The sequence below is a fragment of the Hyperolius riggenbachi genome, chromosome 6, assembly GCF_040937935.1.
Source record: "Hyperolius riggenbachi isolate aHypRig1 chromosome 6, aHypRig1.pri, whole genome shotgun sequence".
NCBI classification, from domain to species: domain Eukaryota; kingdom Metazoa; phylum Chordata; class Amphibia; order Anura; family Hyperoliidae; genus Hyperolius; species Hyperolius riggenbachi.
In genome coordinates, this window is record NC_090651.1 from 38,899,520 (window position 1) to 38,909,783 (window position 10,264).

Sequence of the window (10,264 nt, forward strand, 5' to 3'; positions counted from 1 at the left end):
CAAAGCATGATGGGATTTCCTATGTTGTTGTTCACATTGCCTAGCAACTGGGAGGGGTTATCAGGACACAGGACAGTTGGAACTGTGTCTCATGCTCCGTCACCTCCTTTCAACCAAAAAGATGGCTGCCCTTATGAAATCACAAACCTTTGCCTGTTCTTTTAACCACTTGATGACCCACCCTTTACCCCCCCCTTAAGGACCAGCGCTGTTTTTAGTGATCTGTGCTGGGTGGGCTCTACAGCCCCCAGCACAGATCAGGGTGCAGGCAGAGAGATCAGATCGCCCCCCTTTTTTCCCCACTATGGGGATGATGTGCAGGGGGGGTCTGATATTTTCTGCCTGCGTGTGGCTGGCGGGGGGGCACCTCAAAGCCCCCCTCCGCGGCGAAATTCCCCCCTCCCTCTCCTACCTGCTGCCCCCCCGGTGATCGAGGCTGCACAGGACGCTATCCGTCCTGTGCAGCCAGTGACAGGACGTCCCCTATCACATGACGGCGATCCCCGGCCGCTGATTGGCCGGGGATCGCCGATCTGCCTTACGGCGCTGCTGCGCAGCAGCGCCGTACAAATGTAAACAAAGCGGATTATTTCCGCTTGTGTTTACATTTAGCCTGCGGCGGCCCGCAGGCTATTCACGGAGCCCCCCGCCGTGATTTGACAGGAAGCAGCCGCTCGCGCGAGCGGCTGCTTCCTGATTAATCAGCCTGCAGCTGGCGACGCAGTACTGCGTCGCTGGTCCTGCAGCTGCCACTTTGCCGACGCGCGGTATGAGTGCGCGGTCGGCAAGTGGTTAAAAAGGGTGGGTAAGACATTATATTACCTATCTATTTTAATTAACATAACTAATGTAACTTAATGACAGTATGTTTGTTTAGGCTGAAGTTCCTCTTTAAAAGGAAATAAATATGGCAGCTTCCAAATCCCTCTCTTTACTGTTGTAAGGCTGAGAAACAGATGAGGGCAAGTTCTGGAAGGGATGGTAGGAAATTCTCATTTTTAATTTCTCGAAATTCCAATTTCTAGTAATGCCAATTTACATTTTTCCAATTTTCTATTTTTCTATTTCCAATTTCCGAGGAGTATTTTATATGTCATTTTTTTTTGTGCATCAGAGAATGCAAAAAATTACAACAAAATGGAAATCGGAAAAAATGGAATCCTGTGATTGATCTAAAATCAGGTAATATAATCTCTTACCCACCCTGTTTTAAAAGAACAGGCAAATGTTTGTTATTTCTTTTGGTTGAAAGGAGGTGACAGGGAGCATGAGACACAGTTCCAACTGTGCTGTGTCCTGATCAACCCTCCCAGTTGCTAGGCAACGTGAATAGCAACATAGGAAATTCCATCATGCTTTGCACAGCATCAGGGGGGAAAAGCCCAGGCAGGTTTTTTTTGATGGGGTGGAGCTTAAAAATGCAGCTAAAAATGAGACTTCTATAATAAAAACAAAAGTTATGATGCTGTATAACTGTTAAACACCAAGCCTTTTCAGGTCTGCTGAGTAGATTTTTAGTCTGGAGGTTCACTTTAAGCAATACCAGTTACCTGGCTACCCTGCTGATCCTCTGCCTCTAAAGGCCTGTACCCACCTCGCGATTGTTTAGACGATTTCCCTGACGACCAGGAATTTTTTGAGCAACAAGTGGTCATTTTTTGCAATCTCGCGACATGGGTACAGGTGCACAATCACACGAATGTGCACAAGGGATGCCTCCACAGGGGGGCCCAGAAGCTACAGGGGGCCCGTGGGAGGAAAAGTTTGAGAGACTGACAACTAAGGGCACGGAGAGAGAAAAAACGTATTCTGCTCTCGCATCATTGTTATATTGACTGCATGTGTCCACAACACAGATAAGGACTCATACACACTTTGGAATTCGTACACTGTCCCTGCTCCCTATGGTTCGTAAAAAACATCTGTCTCTCACTGCTGCAAAGTTCTGATGACTGCATGTACAACGTTACAAACAGAGGAGTCACATTTTGAAAAAAAGTTGTAGACTGTCCCTTAGCAATCACTCGAAGAGATTCCTAGATTCTTATCACACACAGGCTAGTGACCTTATGGTGACTGATTACTGTACATACTATATCTTATGTTCAGCATGTCATTGTTGTTCCTCCATATAGCATGTGCTCTCATGTAGTACAATAATACAGCTGTATGTACTGTATATACTGGGAGCAGAGCTGCGACGAGGGACTTGTCAGCTGCAAGGGGCTGGAGGAAGCCCCGGGTAAGTAGATCTAGGGGTAGCATAGTGTTTATATCTGCATGGGGAAAACACATTGGTCCTCAGTTTTCCTGTGCAGAAAGCGAGGGAGGTGGGGGTGGCCCCATCCAAAGTTTCGCGGGCGGGCCCAGTGATGTCTAGTTACGCCCCTGTGTATATATATATATTATATACATATTCTTCTCACTACAGTTGTCCTTTAATAAAATACCTCCAGTGAAATGATCCTGATAAGTCCTGATTTTTTTTTGGTCCTGCTGAGACAGGACTTCCCTTGTGTGCAGAGTACAATATGAAATAAAGAGGGGAGCCAGGAGAGAACAGGAGAATGGTTTGAAAAAAAAAATAAAATCAAGGAAAGAAACGTAATTAGATATTATGGAGGACTAGGAAGGAACAGCAAATTGTCAAAGGTGGCAATTGTCTGAACCAGCCTCGGCTGAGACACATCAAATCACTTCAACTCTTATAATAAATTAACACCTTGCCTGACTCGCTGGGAGTAATAAAGGTGAATTAGTCATTTTGCAAACCATTAGCAAATTATACTGCAGGGGCACAAAGAGATCTCTGCTTTTCAGCTGTCAAAAATCCATATTGGATGCCGCCCAAATTAGTTAAGTGTTAAGAAGCCGATTCTGAGAGCGTTCTACATTCCTCTTTGTTAAATTCTAGGTTGGAGAATTACCGGTACTTTTTATTTCTTTAGGTGGCAATGGCGAAAGAGAAGTCATTCAAAGAAAAATCATCAGAACTCCTATTTTAGGGGTTTAAAGAGAATCAGTACTCTAAAATTCTTACAATAAAAAGCATACCATTCTCTTCATTATATTCTCCTGGACCCCTCTGTGCTGTTTCTGCCACTCCCTGCTGCAATCCTGGCTTGTAATTAACAGTTTTAGGCAGTATTTACAAACAAGACATGGCTTCTAACCAGAGTATGATAGGCTGAGAACAGCTTACTGTGTGACTCATGCAGAGCTTGGAGAGGGTGTGTATAGCTTCTGCCAATGACAAGCAGTGCTGCACATTCCACACTTTCCAGCCTGAGCCCGACAGAGCCGACATAGGAAGGAAGATAAGATTTATTACAGAGACAGTGCAACTAGAAAATGCTGCAGTAAGACAGACCACATTAGAACAGTAATAGGAACTTATAGGATAGAAGAAATAAGGCTTTCTTTGTTACAGTATACAAATACAAATCCTGCAATCAATCTGCAGTGTGTCTACTTCCTGCTTTCATGGAAGCAGATGCATTGTTAAAGAGGAACTGCAATAAAAATAATGTAATGAAAAAAAGTGCTTAATTTTTACAATAATTATTGCCCATTGTAAAATCTTGCCTCTCTCTGATTTACACTCTGAAATGTATCACATGGGTACATTTTTACTGCTGGCAGGTGATGTCTGTTGAAGGAGATGCTGCTTGCTTTTTTTTTTTTTGGAACTTGGAAACAGCTGTTATTTCCCACAATGCAACAAGGCACCCACGGTGTGATGTCAGGACCTAGGCGCTGACATCACACTGTGGGAGGGGTTTCATCACAATATCAGCCACACAGAGCCCCCTGATGATCTGCCTGAGAAAAAGGTAAAGATTTCTAATGGGAAAGGGGGTATCAGCTACTGATTGGGATGAAGTTTCATACTTGGTTACAGTTCCTCTTTAACATCCTGTGTTTACTAATTAGCTGCTCATCTGTGGCAGTCAGCTGACACAGCTTAGTGATTTAAATTACAATTTGTGATTAGTCACAGATGAGGGGGAATTAGACAGTCTAAACTCTCTAAATATGTACAGGGTGCATTTCTATATGTTTTCCCTATATAGTTACAAAGTTATTTGGGTTGAAAAAAGACATACGTCCATCGAGTTCAACCAGAGAACAAAGTACAACACCAGCCTGCTCCCTCACATATCCCTGTTGATCCAGAGGAAGGCAAAAAACCCCCTACAAGGCATGGTCCAATTAGCCCCAAAAGGGAAAAAAATTCCTTCCCGACTCCAGATGGCAATCAGATAAAATCCCTGGATCAACATCACAGGGCATTACCTAGTAATTGTAGCCATGGATGTCTTTTAACGCAAGGAAAGCATTAAAGCCCCCTTTAAATGCAGGTATATAATTTGCCATAAATACTTCCTGTGACAATGTATTCCACATCTTAATCACTCTTACTGTAAAGAACCCTTTCCTAAATAAATGGCTAAAACATTTTTCCTCCATGCGCAGATCATGTCCTCTAGTCCTTTGAGAAGGCCTAGGGACAAAAAGCTCATCCGCCAAGCTATTATATTGCCCTCTGATGTATTTATACATGTTAATTAGATCCCCTCTAAGGATCTTTTCTCTAGACTAAATAAACCCAGTTTATCTAACCTTTCTTGGTAAGTGAGACCTTCCATCCCACGTATCAATTTTGTTGCTCGTCTCTGCACCTGCTCTAAAACTGCAATATCTTTCCTGTAATGTGGTGCCCAGAACTGAAACCGGAATTCCAGATGTAGCCTTACTAGAGAGTTAAACAGGGGCAATATTATGCTAGCATCTCGAGTTTTTATTTCCCTTTTAATGCATCCCAAAATGTTATTTGCTTTAGCTGCAGCGGCTTGGCATTGAGTACAATTGTTTAACTTGTCGTCGCTGAGAACTCCTAAGTCCTTCTCCAAGTTTGATGTCCCCATCTGTATCCCATTTATTTATGTCCTGTGCAAGAGTTCAGGTCCACTTTAAATCGGAAATTCTGTTGGATTTCTCTATCTAATGTGTTGCACAGACTTTTACGAGGCTATCAGAAAGATATAGCTAAGCTGAGGATAAACGCTGATTCACATGCAGAGAGGAGCTGGAAGAAGCTCACCAGGCCTCCTACTGTGGGAGAATGCAATCGCGACTGGGGGGAGAAAAATCCATTTTAGCCACTTGCTACTCTCCCAAGCAAGGCTGGCTATAGTGGATGGAACCATCCCAGCTCAGGGGAGTTGCTGGAATGGATTTTGTTACCACGGTAGCTCCTAAAATGAATGTTTATGCTAGGTAGAGCAGTGTTCAGTCCGTACTCCCGGAGTTCTACTTTGAAGAAATTGGCGAATAAGGCTGCGAAGCTGAGTGTTGTTTCCAATACAGTATTTATCTGTGGTGTTGGGAAAACAATGGGTTTTCCGAAGGAGGACTGCGATGCTGGAAACAAGCTGAGCATCGCGGCAGAGAAGCAGTTCGGCAGAGATATTACAATAACTGATCAGTGGGGGTTCTGAGCAGGGCACCCCTGCTGTACAGACAACAGAAACAATTGGAGAGTCTGCTCTTTGAAAGTGGAAAACACAGTTAAAGCGGATCCGAGATGAAAAACGAAGTATAACAAGTAACTTGTCTATATATCTTATCTAAAGTTTAGATAGTTTACACAGCAAATCTAGCTACAAACAGCTTCAGTAGAAAATGATTATTTCTTCCTGTGATACAATGACAGCAGCCATGTTGTTTGTAAACATTACACAGAGGCAGGCTTATCTGCACCATCAGCACTCAGACTGTGAAATAAACCTAATCCCCCCTCCTCCTCCCCGCTGCCTCTGAAATCTCTGGCTAGTAATACCTCCCCCTCCTCCTGCCCAGACTGAGCTCCCATGAGCCCTTGCTACTGTCTGAAAGTGCCTTGGCTCCCTGAAAAACTGTGGGCGTGGCTTGTTTAGTTTATAGGGAATTAGAGTACTAAAACAAAGACAAAAAAGTATGTGGCTTGAGGAATGCCCTATGAACAATAGGAAAGGAACAAAATTATGCAATGAGTAAAAGTTCATCTCGGATCCACTTTAAAGCATACAATACATAATTTTTACATGAAACTTTAAAGTATGGGTGGCACAGCAGGGTAGCGGGCAGCATGGTGGTGTAATGGGCAGCACGGTGGTGTAGTGGGCAGCACAGTGGTGTAGTGGGCAGCACGGTGGTGTAATGGGCAGCATGGTGGTGTAGTGGGCAGCACCGGATGTAGTGGGCAGCATGATGGTGTAGTGGGCAGCATAGTGGGGTAGTGGGCAGCACGGGGGCGTAGTGTATAGCACTCTCACCTTGCAATGCTGGTTCCTTTGTTTGAATCCCAGCTGGGGTACTATCTGCATGGAGTTTGTATGTTCTCCAAGTGTCTGCGTGGGTTTCCTCCGGGCACTCCAGTTTCCTCCCACATCCCAAAATCATACAGATAATGTAATTGTCTTCTCCCTAAAATTGGCTCTAGAGACTATGATGAAAATATGACTATGGTAGGGATTAGACTGTGAGCTTCTCTGAGGGACAGGTGTTGACAAGACTTTTTACTCTGTACTGTGCTGTGGAAAATGTCAGTGCTATATAAATAATAATAATAATAATAATAATAATAATAATAAAAAGTACACCTGTTACAGGCTGGGCCAATTCAAACTTTGGGAACACCACGCGCCGCCATATGCTGACATGAGAAATACGGCTATAATGGCACTCAGACAGTAATTTAGGCGCCGTCAAAAGACGGAGTCCAAATTACTATAAAAACTGAGTAATTTGGCAGCCAACAAAAGCTGGCAGCCTATTTATGTCTTAGCCCACAGTCCACAGCAGCCTGGAGGGGGAATAGCAATTAACTCCGCTGTTATCTATGCAAAAGAGCCTCTCTGAGCTATTCCACCCAACTTGGGGCCAATACAATACAGTCCTGATTTCTGAAACACTTAAACAGCCAAGAAACAGTGAGAGACAGCTTAAGATAAGGTTTTACTGCAGGAAGGTTCAAAGGGTCATTATTTCTGCTTTGTTTTATACCTTAAAAGACAGAGTGTGGTTTTAAAACTGCAAATGAGACAGAATGATGTAATGGTATAAAAAAAGCTATATCTCTTACCAGCAGCTCAAAAAACTCACAAACATTTAAATCCAAATCCCAGTTGCTCACTCTCTCCCTTCTACTCCTACTTGCAGCTGGTGATATATCTCCTAACCCTGGGCCACAGCCAGACAAGCATCCCCTGCTCACTTGCTTCACACACCACGCAGCCCTCTGTCCACAAATAACCTCAACATCCATCCTCGCCCCAACCTTATTCCTATCCATCCCACCCACAAACACATGCTTCCCCTATCCTGCGGTCTCTGGAATGCCAGATCCGTCCGCAATAAACTTACAGTGGTCCATGACCTCTTTCTCTCCAAAACCCTCACCATCCTTGCACTCACTGAGACATGGCTTACCCCCTCTGACTCTGCCGCAAAGGCTACCCTCTCCTATGGGGGGCTTCACCTCAGTCACACCTAGGACAACAGGACCGGGGAAGGGGTGGGTCCCCACATCCTGCACCTTCCGTGTCTTCACCCCACTTCCCTCCCTACAATTTACATCATTCGAGTCCCACACTGTCCGCCTCTACAATTCCCTCCCAGCCATTGTCGCGGTCTTATACCGCCCTCAGTTGAGCTCAATTCCTCACTTTCTCGACAACCTTGCCTCCTGGCTCCCACACATCCTCTCATCTGACCTCCCCACCATCATCCTTGGAGACTTCAACATTCCCATCGATGAACCCAACAACTCCATCGTGACCCGGTTATTCAATATGATCAACTCCCTTGGCCTAGTACAACATACCAACACCCAAACCCACACTGCAGGTCACACTCTCGACCTTATATTCACTAAATCCACCACCATTACAGACCTTGACATCACACCCTTCCCACCCTCAGACCATCACCTTCTCACCTTCAACCTCCTCACAGAAGGCACCTCCCAACCACCCTCCCACCCACCTGGTCAATGGCAGCGAGATTTATGTCAGCTGAACCCTAGTGCCCTAACCAACCCCCTCCATGCCCTCTCCTCCTCTCTCCCCACCCAAACCTGTCCTAATCTTGCTGCAGCTCAGTATCGTTAAACCCTCTCTTCGGCCCTAGAGGAAGCTGCTCCCCCAATATTTCACCGCAACCACCCCCTAACCCCCAGCCTTGGTGCACCACCCATACTCGCAACCTCCAGAGGGAAACACAAGCCACTGAACGGAAATGGAGGAAAACTCGACTTAATCAGGATTTCCTACATTACTAGGCTAACCTGACACATTTCCTTGCTGATGCAAAGCAGAAATACTTCACCAAGCTGTTAGGAGCTCAAGCATACAACCCCCGGAGTCCCTTTGCCACTTTCAACTCCTTGCTTAAACCCACATCCCAACATGCATTTCCTCCCTCTCTGCCACGGATTTAGCCACCCACTTCACTAACAAAATCGTCTCCATTCATCAGGAAATATCCACCCTTCAATCCTCACCTCCCACCCCCTTCCATCCAGCTCCTTCTCCATCCTATCCTCCTCTCTCCTCCTTCACTCCTACTACCATTGAGGAAGTCAACCACCTACTGCAGACTTCCCATACCACTACCTCCCCCCTTGACCCCGTCCCTTCTGACTTACTCCATTCACACGTTCCAGATTTGGCCCCAGTCCAGTCCTCACTGCCCTGTTTAACCTCAGCTTATCCACAGACACCTTCCCCTCAGACTTCAAGCAGGCCACTGTACTACCCCTACTCAAGAAACCCTCCCTTGACCCCTCATTACCCTCCAACTACCGCCCTATCTCCCTCCTCCCCTTTGCCTCAAAACTCCTTGAGCGTCTGGTTCACAAACACTTGACCCAGTACCTCAATGCCAACTCTCTGCTAGACCCGCTGCAATCTGGATTTCGGACTGCCCACTCAACCGAAACAGCTCTCACCAAAGTGGTCAATGACCTCACCCTAGCTAAAGCTGAAAGCAATTACTCCATTCTCCTCCTCCTTGACCTTTCAGCAGCTTTTGACACAGTGGACCACCCCCTACTTCTCTAGTCCCTCCAGATCATGGACATTCATGACCTCGCCCTGGCCTGCCTCTCATCCTACCTCTCCAACCGCAGCTTCACAACCTCCTTCAATGAGTCCTCATCCACCTCCAACCACCTCTCAGTCGGAGTCCCCCAAGGCTCGGTCCTTGGTCCCCTACTGTTCTCCCTATACACATCCTCCATTGGCAAGGTTATTTCCTCTATGGGTTTTAACTATCATCTGTATGCAGATGACACCCAGATCTACCTCCACACCCCTGACCACTACCATGGACAAAACGGAATTTATGATCTTGCCATCCCGGCCATCCCTGACCCTGCCAGATGTGAATGTCACTGTTAACCACACTACCATTCACCCTATCTCTCAAGCCCGCTGTCTGGGTGTCACTATGGACTCTGCATTCTCCTTCACCCCCCACATTCAAGACCTCACAAAGTCCTACAACTTCCACCTTTGTAACATCTGCAAGATTCGCCCTTTCCTGACCTCTGTCACCACCAAACTCCTCATCCATGCCCTTATAATTTCCTGCCTTGACTACTGCAATGCCCTTCTGTCTGGTCTCCCTATCCCATGAATTGCCCCTCTGCAGTCCGTCATGAATGTGGCAGCCAGAATTATCCATTCCTCCCATCGCTCCACCACAGCAGCTCCCCTCTGTGAATCCCTCCACTGGCTTCCTATCCAGTCCAGAATAAGATTCAAGTTACTGTGTCTGGCCTACAAATCTGTCCACAAAACCTGTCCAACCTACATTTTCGTTCTCACCCAGAGGTACACACCTAACCGCTCACTCCGCTCCTCCAATGAACTTCGCCTGACTGACCCCCGCATCACCCAGTCCCATGCACGCATCCAGGACTTCTCAAGAGCTGCTCCAACACTATGGAACTCCCTACCTCCCCCCATTAGGGTTTCCCCCTCCTTTAACATCTTCAAGAAGGCCCTCAAAACTCACCTTTTCACTCTGGCCTACCACCCCTCACTAGAGCTCTAAACCCGCAGCTGAACTCTGGTCCCCTTCCTTTTGTGTCCCCACCTCTCCCTCTAGATTGTAAGCCTTCGGGCAGGGCCCTCCTCCTTATGTCTCCTACCTGATCGCGCGCCTTCCTCCATCCTATGGATCTAAGTGAACTTGACTTGCCTAATCTCTATGCTCC